Raw genomic sequence first — 13,001 nt, 5'->3', positions numbered from 1 at the left:
ATAGGGCATTGAGTAGGTAGATATCACATAAGTGGTAGACAAAACCTTGATTTAGATTCTAGAACTTGTAAACACCCTACACATTGCAATTTTTAGTTACTGGAAATCAGTATTATATCTTCAGTCAGGGAAAAAAAAAAAAAAAACCCAAACAAAAAATTCCCAGATAATTTTAGGGTACAGCAATGTGTCAAACTTACTCATCAAAAAAGTCACAGTTGACATTGCTTTTTCTTCCATGTCTTATATAGGAAGGATGCTTTCAGCACGCTGTAAATCAGTTGCATATCCAATATCATTAACCTTAACACAGTCTCCCAAGGTTTTGAAGCTCTGCAGTGTCCCTGGTCATGCTCACAGCTTGCAGCAATCACGACTAGGTTGCAGACATACTCCCACCAGATTTTCTGGATCCAATGAAGCCACAGAACATATGTGTTTGCACTGATCCCACGCTTAAGCTCACCACAGGAAAAGCTGCTCAGACTTGCTCTAAGCCTGCAGTTAAATGGAAGAAGACAGACAACTTCCAGGGCCTGACCCAATATCCACCAGTTTCTTGTGGAGACTTGGCAAAGACAGCATTAGCCTGTCTGTCAGGCCCCTTGGTGTTGGTGTCCAGCACACCCAGCTCTGAGAGCTGTTTCAAAACCAGGAGCAATGTGTCTTATTTAAAACCTGATGGTTTGTGAACTTACACTCCAAATACTCCAAATACTCCTGAACTTATACTCCAAATACTGCTAGTTTGTGAACTTATACCTCCATGTACTCCCATGGGAAAACAGTGAAGTATCAAACTCAATATCTAAAATTATTGACATACTGAGTAACCTGTAAAGGAAAACAAACACATCTCTCTAATCACAGCAACAAACAATTGGTATTGCTTCTGTGAACATTAATAAGGCCATTTATTTACCAGTAGTAATGCAAGTTTTACAACTTTTTATTGGTGACAGCAAAAAAATAATAGGGGGAGGATACAAGCACAATGAAGAACAGAAGAGATTTTCACTTTGGTAGAGCACTGAGGAAGCACATACCAGAGCCTCTGTGTATGTTACATCAATAATCTCCCTATTTGTTAGTGGTGAGCTGGATGCTAAAAAGAGACTTAACAGAGAATGGACCTAAGACACAGTGCTGTATGCCAAGTAATCTTCACTGACTAAGATCCCAAAATTATGTCATCTTTACATATCTTCAACATTATTATTATTATAGTTAAATATGTCAGTATCCAAAGAGCATCTGATAATACCTTCCAGAGAGACAGCTAGGAAGAATTCAGTGAGTCAGGTGGTCATGTTTTTGGTTTTACAGTGATGCTAAAGGCAAAATTCATTTATAAAAGGGAGAATAAAATCTACACTTTGAAGTTTTGCAAATACAGAGAATTTTACTGGTAAAACAGGGAAGGAAAATAACTCTACATTTCACCAGCTAAGCTCCACTAAAGGTAAAATTGCTGGGAGGTTACATATGTACATATTTCTTCTGCTTTTCAGCATTTTTACTGGTGGATCAATCGAGTGTTTCTTAGTGGTCTAATTCCATCCCTGCTTTGGAACGTGCTAGAGTAGATGGATCTTTTTTTTTTCTTTTTTTGGACATCCATGTGCTAAATTTGTACAAATAGCTACAACTTCTGAAGCTCTGCACAGAAAGCAGAAAAGACAACCCAATAAGATGGTGAGTACCAAATTTTAAATAAGCTTAAAATACAGGGCTTCTCTATATGGTCAAAATAATGTATTTTTGCTTAATTGCTTGATAGATACTGATGAAAAATTTTGCTGAACTTCTGACTTGAAAAAGTCAGGCTGCAGGATTTAGCCAGCAAAGGAAACTCCTGTCCAATCAGGTAAAATTTCAACCAATCAACAGCTGAAATTATAGCCAACTAAAACCTGCCTCTTATAATGGAAATCCCAGACATCAGTAATTGCAGGTCACCACCAGCTCTGTCTACAAATGAGTAATTTTATTTTCATCCATAGAAATGAATGGAGTTTAGGGGAAAAAACTCTTACCTATTAAATTCAAAATACAGGCTTCACTATTGCTCTGGTTTGGTCCAGCCAAGCAGCAACAGAATTCCCACCCGACTTGTTTGCTGTGGTTACACAGCCCTGTGTTATTTCCACTATCTCACACACTGAGCCAGAAGAACTTGGAAGATGAAAATACTTTTGCTTTCAAATATTTTCCTTTTAAAAGCAGAAAGCTAAGTGCAATTCTATGAATGCATTATTATTTTGGAAGCACTGCCGAAGTCAGGAAATTCCAAGTCAATGCTATATTATATTCATTGTGCAGATGTACCACTTTCTGTTCCTCTTTTCCTTGTTAAATATAACCTGTTATAGCGTATTTTTTATTACGGAACGTGCAGTGGGACAGTTTCTGCAGTAATGATGGAATCTCCACCCAGGGGAGATTAGTTACATCTGAAAGTGGATGGGCAAAAATGAAGAGTAAAAAATGGCTGAAAGCAAGCCACTGTGTGCCAGAAAATGGAGCTCATATTCCATAGGACTTTCACTTTGAGAGATTCAAGACACAGCTCATTTTCAGATAATTATCTGGGGTGTGTCCCTGATGTCTCACTAACCAGTAGCTTGGTTATTTTTTTTGTAACACTCTGTGTCAAAAAATTGTACTGAAAATTCTGGGAATTATTACGAATTCAAATATTTGGTAATTCTCTTGTTCTTTATGCTTCACTATTTTGGAGCAGTTGGAACTCAGGAATATAAAGTAATAGATATAATTTTATTATATTTTACATATATATATATATATATATATAAAATTATATAATATATATATATAATTCAAATGAGAAAACAAACAAAAAGCCACCAAAAAATCCCCTCAAAAAACAAAAATAAAAATCCAAACAAACCCTAAGAGTTCTCAAGCGACTTACACTGATTTACAGCCCCACCTGTTCTTCTCAGACATAGGTTATCCTCTTGCCTCAAGGCTCTGCCTAATTGAGGATCCTTAATTACCAGCTCATGCTGCAGGATGCCTTCCAACCCGACCTGGCTGCCTCGTTCTGCTAACAGGGTGCCAGTGGTGCTTTCCCTGGGGGATGCACAGGGGGGTCCCGGGGCTTGGGGCAGCAGCGCCAGGCAGGGGCACCCACCCGGCTGCCTGAGCCGCTCCGGAGGCTCTTGGCTGCCAAGTGCACACCAGGAGAGTTTCCAGAGAGCTCTGGCGTATGGCTCTGCTAACCAGGCAGGAATTAAATACTATAGAAGGCATTTGTGTTGCTTGCCATTTCATGCCTCGCTTTAAGCAGTCCTTTGACAACTAAGTTCTTTTGCTGGACTTTCTCCCCAAAGCACAGGTTTACTTCTCCTCCTGTCATTTCTCTCAGCTTTTCCAGGTATATGCCAGTGACACCCACTTCCAGCCATCCCTCTGCAGAGCTGGCTCCTGGCAATTTGCCTACCATTCATTTTTGGGCAACAGATTTATTTCAGCTGTGTCACTCCAAAAAAGGTCCACAACTGCTTTTTCATTTTTACTTCCTTGAAGGTCAACTACAGGCTAATTACCCTCAACAAATTGCATTGAATCAAGCTGATAATTATATAAATTGTTACAAAATACCAAATACACTGAAAACTAAAATTTGGATGCCATGTACATCAATTCAAGCAAGAAGAAATGGAGACCAAGCACCAGCAGTAGTGTGTAGAAGAAACAGAACACTGACGCTGGCAAATCTTACAGTAAGGCCTACCACAGACAGTTCTGTAGGTACTTAGTACTGACTAATTGATCACCCCAAAAATCCTGTGGATTACATCAGGGGGATTGATGCTGGGTCGATTCTGCAGCTGCAGTTCTTGGGTTCCATGAGTAATGGGGCCCTCCTTGTATATTCCTTGGGTATTCAAAAGAAGAGGCTATGGAAGCACTTCAGCCCTCCTCTTTCTTTCCTTCTCTAACTTCCTAAGATCCTCAGCTGTAATTAGGACTCCCAAGAGAGAATACGTATTGACTTATGCTGACTTGACTCAGCAGAATGTGGTGGAGCATCATCTCAAACCTCCCTCTGCTCACCTCAAAGAGCCCTGATTTCCAGGGAAGAGCTTCCCCAGCCTCTCTAAGTGCCTTCTGTAGATTCCCACTCTGGGAGCAGTTGGATAAGCAGTGCTGTCAGGTGAGGAGGGAACATGCTCCTGGTGATGGATGCATTGCCAGCAAGCAGAGCACTCACCACTGGTCAGATGGACCCTGTTTAGAAAACACGTGGTTAGAGCCTGACAGAGCAGCACTGAAAAATTCATAATGGAAAATGAAAACAAGGTGATTACCTTTAGCCTTGTGGAATGTGATCTAATTCCTAATGGGAGAGGCAAAGAAAAAAACCTGACACTGTTCAATGTATATCTTAACCTCTAAAATGTCCTAACATATAGTCAACATATATTAATTTTTGTGTTTTATTGTTATATTTAGCTGTGTCATTATTAAATCACTACACCCTCTTATTTTCTTCATAACCCTAAGCCAGTAATTTGTTAAACTCTTTGACTCTTTTTAGACAGGAAGGTTATACTCAGCATCTAACGGAGGAATTTAGCTTTTATCTGATACTGCTTTGCATCTTGCTTCAATATGTTTTGATTAAATATGGCAAGCTAAAATATTCTTTCTAATACTGGAATGATGTTTTTCTTTTAAAAGGATCCCAGATGGTCAGATAACAGAAGACAGGTCTGTTCACTGAAATTAATAGTAACTTAAGAATTGGAGATTACTAGTCCTTAATATCAAATAGCATCTTCTAAAGGGAAAAATAGGAAAATTACTGCTACATACTCAACCTGAAACTTGGTCATTCTTTTCCTTGTTAAATATAACCTGTTGTGCTGTATTTTTTATTATGGAATGTGCAGTGGGAATGCACATTCTCAGGCTAGGGATTGATGTCTTGATATTAATTGGTGTCTGTATTTCCTTTTTGAGATCATATCTTTAACTAGAACGTAGAAGGGTTCCACAAAGCCTGCTGATGGATTGTGGTCCAAGGAGCAGGAGTCTTCCCATGCCTTCAGGAAGTAAGGGATCTCTGTAATGAAACAGCATGCTCACCTTCCATACACGATCTAGGAGAATACAGGGAGAGCCATATGGCATGGCCTAAAATTAGATATAACTTAACATAGTACCTAATTTCAAGGCCACAGAGCCGACATCTGTTGGAACTGGGTGTAGCATGAAATGTCAAATGCAGATTTAGATCCAAGAAGGACTGCAAAAGGGAAGTGTTTTCGACATTCTTTTAATTGATGAAGAAAAGAGCTTTCTGATGAATTTGTTAAGATTCTGAGGGGGAAGAGCAAAAGGTTTGGAGAAACCTGTATTTTTTCCCATCAGGAAAGTGGAATAAAAAGTATCTGGAACTTTCCTGCTACCTACTCCTCCACGCTACTCCCCAGCAGAGATGTGTCCTCTTAGCTGGTAGTTAACAGTATAGTAGAAGTTGTTGGAACAAGAAAAGACCAAATGAATCCTCAAACACTTTTCTTGGTTAAGGAATTTTCCATTTTGGCTAGTTTCTCAAAGTGTTTGGGAAGACTACTCTGATGAATGAAATGCATCTGACATGATGTATGACCTTCCATATATTGTATAAGTCAAAATCACACCTAAGCATCTGCCCAGGACTGCCTTCCATGGAAATTCCAAGATCGTCTTCAGAGTAGGGCTTGCATAACCTGGATCATTAGGATTTGGAAACTATTTTGAACATGGAGGGAAGATACATTAACCCATTGCCAAGCGACACACCTTCTCAAGCTGCAGGAAGAAAGGGGTAATGCAGCTAACATATTATGGGATAAAATTAAACTCTGTGACTGAAAAGAGAAGATTTAATATTTCCATTCTGTAATGTTGCCATCCAGCTGGATATAGCTGCAGCAACTGAAAAGAACATTGATCCTACAACTGGAAACAGTAGCCTCTTCAGGCACTTCAAATAAATGGGAGGAGGGCTAGGTCTGCAGCTGCTGGCCCAGTGGAGCATTTTTAATTTGGACTACTGCTGTTTTCAGTTTGCTAATACATGGGGATTTGAACAGCAGCCTTGGCTGCAGTGGGAGTAATCTCCTGGGAAGGATGGGGCAGCCAGATGCGGGTATAACCAAGGGATCATGAATCTAGGCCAAACCCATGCCTTTGTGACCTTCCTAATCTTTAAAAATAGCTTTATGCATGTGTGTATATGTACAAAGAGATAAATTGTAGTAACAGATATACACTATAAATGTTATCTAAAATTATTTTGCATCTTTTTTAACATTCTGAAAGGTAAGAAAAACTAATGAAGAAAAGCACCTTGAGCTCTGGTGTAGTAGGACATGACAGACAGCACTGTGTAGCAAGCAAGTAAAAGAACACACAGCTGAACTTACATGAAATATTTCCATTTCATTTTATCCATGAGCTTTACTCTGGTACATTTGGTGATTCCTGGCTGGCTGGGTACTGTGTCTATATTTTCTTTTATGTATGAAGAACGGCCTGTTTGCTAAGTTTGGCATTTCAGACTAGGTAGTCACAGCAATGGACAGGTCTGTCTGTTTGCTTTTTTTTCTCTGATTTTGCCCAAGTCAACAGAAAGCACTATTCCCGAGGAAAAACAGGCTGGGAAAAAGGCACCAAAACAGTTTGCTTAGGATTCATACCAGCATGCATCAGTTTAAGGAGAATGGAGACCCAAGCAATGCATATGCCCTTAAAATGCAGTTACAGAGTCTGTAAAACAAATGTAGTGCATTACTGTTCAACAGAAAATGTGACTGTGATTTGACTCAGATTAAGACTAGGCTGTAGTTAGAATGTCTTGAAATAGAGTCTGAAAAATAGTTGCCCATAAGCTACCTGGCAAAGGGGAAATTAACAGGAGTTGCAAACATAATTTTTCAGACCTGCTGGAATAAACATTTAAGCAAGAAACAATGTCAACATAAAAACATTACAGAGCATATAAACACTATTTAGGAGCAGAGCATTATTTAGGAAGCAATCAGCAACTAAAGATAAAGCAGCCTAAGGTGAAAAATCCAAGGTAGGTACAGTCCTGGATTCATGGTGAAGAACACTATTGAAGTGAGTTTATCCATTTTGCAAATTAATGTAACACCAAAAATTAGCAATGAATTTTTTGACATTATTTAGAATAAACGGCATGGCACCAAAGTACTGTTGTTATTAATACAATTAAGCTAGCTTCTTCTGTCCTTCTCTGAAAGATGCTGCAATGATGAATCCAAATACATCTGGCTGCAGGAACAAACTTTGAACTTTAGAATTCCACATGTCTGCAGAATAAGGCCTCCACAGTTATTCTCTCTATGTTAAGACTGCCCAGATGTTTTATAAACATTTGTGTGGATATCAAATATTTATGGGGGGAAAAAGCAATTTTTTTTTCATTCCATAACAAATACTTTTTTCCCTTTGGTGTTCTGTGAGATATGATGCATTATATGAAAATCCACAGATGATGGCCTTGTTATGAAACAGTATCTAAATGTATTTGACAAAACAGACATCTGTTGCAGGTGAGACAACAAATTCTAGGACTTCTCACCCCACAAAACTGAGAGTGAAAATTAGAACAGAGGAATGAAGTAATTTCCAAAGCCCCAAATACCTAATGACAGGAATATTTACCTCGTTGATTGGACTGATGTCAGGACTAAGAGATGGGTTGGGATTCATCTCATTGTACTTACGTGCCTGTGAGATGTGCCAGGCTCTACTGACTAGATCCTCACTAACTACAAAGCAGCTGGAAGGAATAGCCCACAAGTAAATACTACGTGAGGCAGCTGAGTCCCACACATGGTCACCTTCCATGGTCACTAAACAGGAATCAGTCATCACCTGCAAGAATTCAACTGCTCAACTGAAGGCCTACCAACAGCTACTGAAATAGGTAGATAATCTTTTAAATAAAACAAAATTACCTAAAACAAATCAAATTCTCATTTTTTTTGCATCAGATAGTGATGCCTTGTGAGGGCTGACCTAGAATAGAGGTTAGACGGAGTTAAAGAATAAAGCAGGTATTTATTAAAAGGCCTCAATGGATACACCTTGGGCAGTACAAGAGCCCAGCCAGGGCTACACCCAAGATGAACACAAAATGGTCACAAAAAGTGGTGGACTGGTCACAAAGTCTCTCACTTTTATAAGTTCTGGTCCATTAGCATATTGGAGTTAATTGTCCAATTATAGCTTAGCTTATGAAGTTCCATCCTTGTTTTTCTCTCTTCAGTACACATTGTTTATGCTCTTGGGCCTGAAATTTGGATAATTTGTCCTTGGTCCCCACCTAGAGAAGGAATTGTTTTGTATACCTACTCTGTGAAGAGAGCTTACTATTCCCTAATATGAAGCTCAGGACTACACACTAAAGCAGTACAGAATCTGAGAAATAGAAAAGCTAAAACCTGAGGCATCAGTAGCTTTTTTGTATTTGCAAAACCATGGTCAGTCAAGATCTTGGAGACACCTACAAAGCTCTGAATTACTATTTTCAGCTTCTACCTAATTCTAGGTAGAATTCTATTCTTACTCAGGATTTTTCAGGTAAATTCTCTGGGCATGTGAAGAAGATCTGCTTCTGGTATTCCCTAATCTGCCTGATTCTTCACAGAACCTAACCACCTGCAGATCTTTAAACCTGGTTTTTCTGTACCTAACTGCTCTTCAGCAACCAATTTGGGCTTTTCAGAACAAGCCCAGCATGCACGAAACATTGGGTATGATCAATCTTTAATATGAAATCCCAGTAGTCACCAAGTTCCTGCAGGATATTAAAAACCAAGGTTCAATTATATTCTCTTTTAATAAAAATCTAAACCATTGTCACTCAGCAATGATGGAAATTCACCTTCCTAAAGAAAATTCAGATGGTCTTCACATGTACTGATGGACGTTTTTGGTTATGAAATACTTAGAATAATAATGGAACTAGAGAAATATTATAATCTAATGGCCATAACATTTATCTAAATGGTGTGGAGAGTGTTTTAAAGTTCTTAGCTTAAGATGACACAGGAGCTCTTGTCCCTTTTACAGTACTTAGTCATCAGTAAGAGAAAATGAAAGCTCTTCATAATATCTAAAGCCCAGGGATTTAAGATACTGCCCACCATAGATATCTCTGTTCAAATCTCCCCAGGAAGAACAGGGAACCTAATAAAGTGAATTTTCAAAGCATTTAGTTCATAGAAACCTGTGGACCACCTGTTCTTCTTTAATAATTGCTCTAACGCAGGCTTTTAATTCTTGGGGACAAAAAGACATTTTCTAGATGATCCCACATAAAGTCTTTTTAGAATTTTTTTTTTCCACAAGGGAAAACAGAAAACCTTATTATTTGGATGGATCCATACTAGGCTTTCCTTTTTGATAGCGCAACCCAAAATTCTTGATATGCATAGCCTTACATGAGTATCACAATCCCTGTCCAATTCTGTATCAACACATGATTATTCTTGCACTGAACGGCTGTTCCCTGCTCCAATACTCAACTCAGATATAATTACACTAGAATTTTACACAGCTCTGTAATTCCAATAAGTTTGGTCTATGCATCTGAGTTTCAAATATATTGCATTTTAATCTGAGTTTCAAACATATTGCATTTTAACACCATATGTTTGTAGCTATCAGACAAACCTTGCCAACCCTGAGAATCAGACCAACTATGCTGAGTGCACCAAAGCTTCACTTCACATTCCAGAAATTAACCATTGCAATATCTGTTTCTCCTTATGGTGTTGGCTGATGATTTGTTGAGGTCTCTTAAGCAAAATGAGACTTTCAACTGTATTTATTTGTTTGTTTTGTTAGACTCTCATACTTTTTTTTTCTGTTTTTCTTTATGTCAATTCTGTATATTCAGAAGACACACTGCAAGCTCCAGAACAACAGCTTTCCTTTTATGCATTAACAAACATTCCTTGGAGAAACATTATGCACTTAAAGTGAGGAAAAACAAGAAACGAGAGATAACAAATGAGTTACGCCTAACATTAGAATGTGTTTCAACTACTAAAACCCACAGATATAAATGAGGAGACTATGCAATGCAATGAAATAATTAAGAAATCAGTATTAAGTTGGGATTTAAGGAGCTGTACAGACATCATAACAAAGGGAATAACCCCAACAAGAGCCAAATGAGCAATTGCACCAAACTGTGAGACATCAAACAGCAAGAGGGCTGGGGAGCAGAACTAAATCAGAAATAGAGTGGAAGTTACAGAAGCAAACAAACATGACCCATATGTAAAAATATTCACAACACATTAGTGTTTAATTAGTATAAAGGATAAGAACACTTAGCAGAGTCATCATAAACAAAGATGAACGGAAAATGTGCTGCTATTAAAAGCAGGCAATCTAACTTTACTACAAGTGTAAGTTGATCAGTCACAACTTTAGATGTAATTTAAAAAAAAAAATTCTATTTTGAAGTAGAAAACAAAGTGTTGAAGTAGACATTCTTATCTGAAGTTCCAGGTATTTTGAAAACAAACAAAAAAACCCCACAACTGTTCACTATCCACCACTTCTACCCAAATTTTCATTCCAATTCCATTTTGAATACACGAGATTTGCCTTTTGGATGAAGAATGTGAAATGATCTTTTCAAGTTTTTTCTCAAATCATTTCTTGCTTGTGTGAAGGCTCTGAAGTAGAGATCACAATGAAAGCTAAAATTAGTATGAGAATGGAAGAGTAGGTCCTTGTTATGTTCTAATACATTCATTTTTTACAGCATACTAACCTGACATAGGTATCAGCACAGGTTAATTGCTTTCAAGAGAAAAACAATATGCAACAAGTAGGGCAAAGGGAGAGCAAGAGAAACAAAACGGGTTTGAAGGCCTTTGTGACCTTCACAAACACTTTTTCTTAATAAGGAAGATGTTAGAAAAGTCAGTTGCAAGTCTTTATAGTTATCTATAGCTGTGTACTTATTGATGATTTATGGCAGAGTTACACCCTCACACTTACATCTTTCAAGTGGATACAATCTCCCCAAGTTGTGCAAAGACGTGACAATTTATTAGACCTCATAAGCTTCAAGCTTTAAATGAACAAGTAAATTCATGGTAAAGTATGAAAACAGAAAATAAAATTATGAGATGAGGAAAGTGAAAAAAAGGTAATTTCCCATGATAAATATTTACAGTCTGCTCTAAATGAATGGGAAAATTTCAAGAAGCTTTACCATTTTTTGAGACTGTACAGCATCCCAGAGTACACCTTCAAAACTTATTAGGTTCATTTGGAAGCATAAATAGAAATTGTTAGACCATCTGAAAGGGCACTACACTTCTATGTTATTACCTCAACAATTAACATTTTATTCAAGATTAGTTCCTCAGCTGCAGCAAACTGTGTATTTCTGTGTCACTGTTCTCCTAACAAATCTTTCAACTACAGTTCCTATAGAGGAGTAAAAGTGCATTTAACAAAAATCTAAAAGAAAAAATCATCAACTGAAAAATAAATGGTAGGAACTGAGATTCCAAGAAATACGTGGAATTGAAAACAAAGTTTCACTAATGGAAATCAGAAAAAAAAAAGAAGATAAGAACCTCCACAAATCAGAAATGAAACAAGAAATAATACACAAGAAACGATACTGAGTTGTTTTCCGCTGTAATTCTCAATTCATTAAACTAAATGAACACCCTTAAATCTAGAATACTCAAGATACGATGTGAAATTTCATAAGCATCAATAAGGAGTAGGAATACAAACAAAGGATTGATTTGTTTTATTTAATGATACTTAAGAGATCATAAATCATAACACAACACACAGGAACATTTTTAAGATGGGAAAAACTGTCCGTAAGAATCATTACCTGTTTTTTTAAACACTCATACAACAGTGTGACTATGGAAGTATTTTAATTCTTGTCTTCAAACAATGGAAATAAATTTCAAAAAGGTGAAGTACAGCAGCTGTGCAATCTCATGTTTTAACTACAATATGCTTATTTAGCTTGTCTAAATTCCCATACACATTGCTACTAGAAATTATTATGGATGAACACTGTCTCAGAATTCCTCCTTTAAAGAGATATCTTCCCAAGACTGCCTCATTTAGGAGGATGCAGAAATATACCTCTTCTCTAAGATTTTGCAAATGAATACCTTAATTAATTCCTCCATCTTTGACTGACAAATCAGACTGAAAGCTGTGCACCATAATGGAAAACACAATTTTCCATTCTTGAAGCACAAACCAGTTTAAATTACATATACAACATGCTCACATACTGCAGAACATAACAAAGATAATAGAAATTTTAACTAGTTGCTTTGCATCCAGGATTAGAAGAATGTATTAGGTAAAAATTCTTTTACAGTGGCTGCACCCTTAATTTAGCACAGCAAATGATGGGAAATTTGTATACAAAGATGTGAAGTGCCCAGTTGCTCAGATTAAATACAACAAAGTTTAAAAATCAAACCCCAAAAACCCAACATGTCCATATATCTATTTATGTATCTATTTACTTTTCACAATTGGAGTTATCAATAACTTTATACAAAACATTAATCTCTGATTTTTTTCTTTAATTTTCTAGATCTCCCTGGTGTCAAAGATAATGTATACTAAGGTTGCTTTGGTTTTCTCTTCTCATTTATCCAAATTATAGCAGTGTACAGCTACCAATGTTCGTGCCAGTTTCAGTTCTGCTCTTCAGAAACTAATGGGCAGCAGGAGGTGTCACCAGTTTCTCCTAGCTGCTCGGAAACCTCAAGAGATTCAAGTTCAAACAGACACTGTGGCTCTTGGAAAGTGAGCACAACACCAGAAGACTGTTTCTCTTCGCATTCTGTTAGGAAATATAAATTGCCCAAAAGGAAGAGACAAGAATTCTTATCCAGAGGTGAAAAGTGACAAGACTCAATGAAAATAAGCTCTTCAAA

The sequence above is a fragment of the Vidua chalybeata genome, chromosome 1 (genome assembly GCF_026979565.1).
Source record: "Vidua chalybeata isolate OUT-0048 chromosome 1, bVidCha1 merged haplotype, whole genome shotgun sequence".
In the NCBI taxonomy this organism is placed as follows: Eukaryota; Metazoa; Chordata; class Aves; order Passeriformes; family Viduidae; genus Vidua; species Vidua chalybeata.
Note: the sequence above shows the minus strand (reverse complement) of the source record.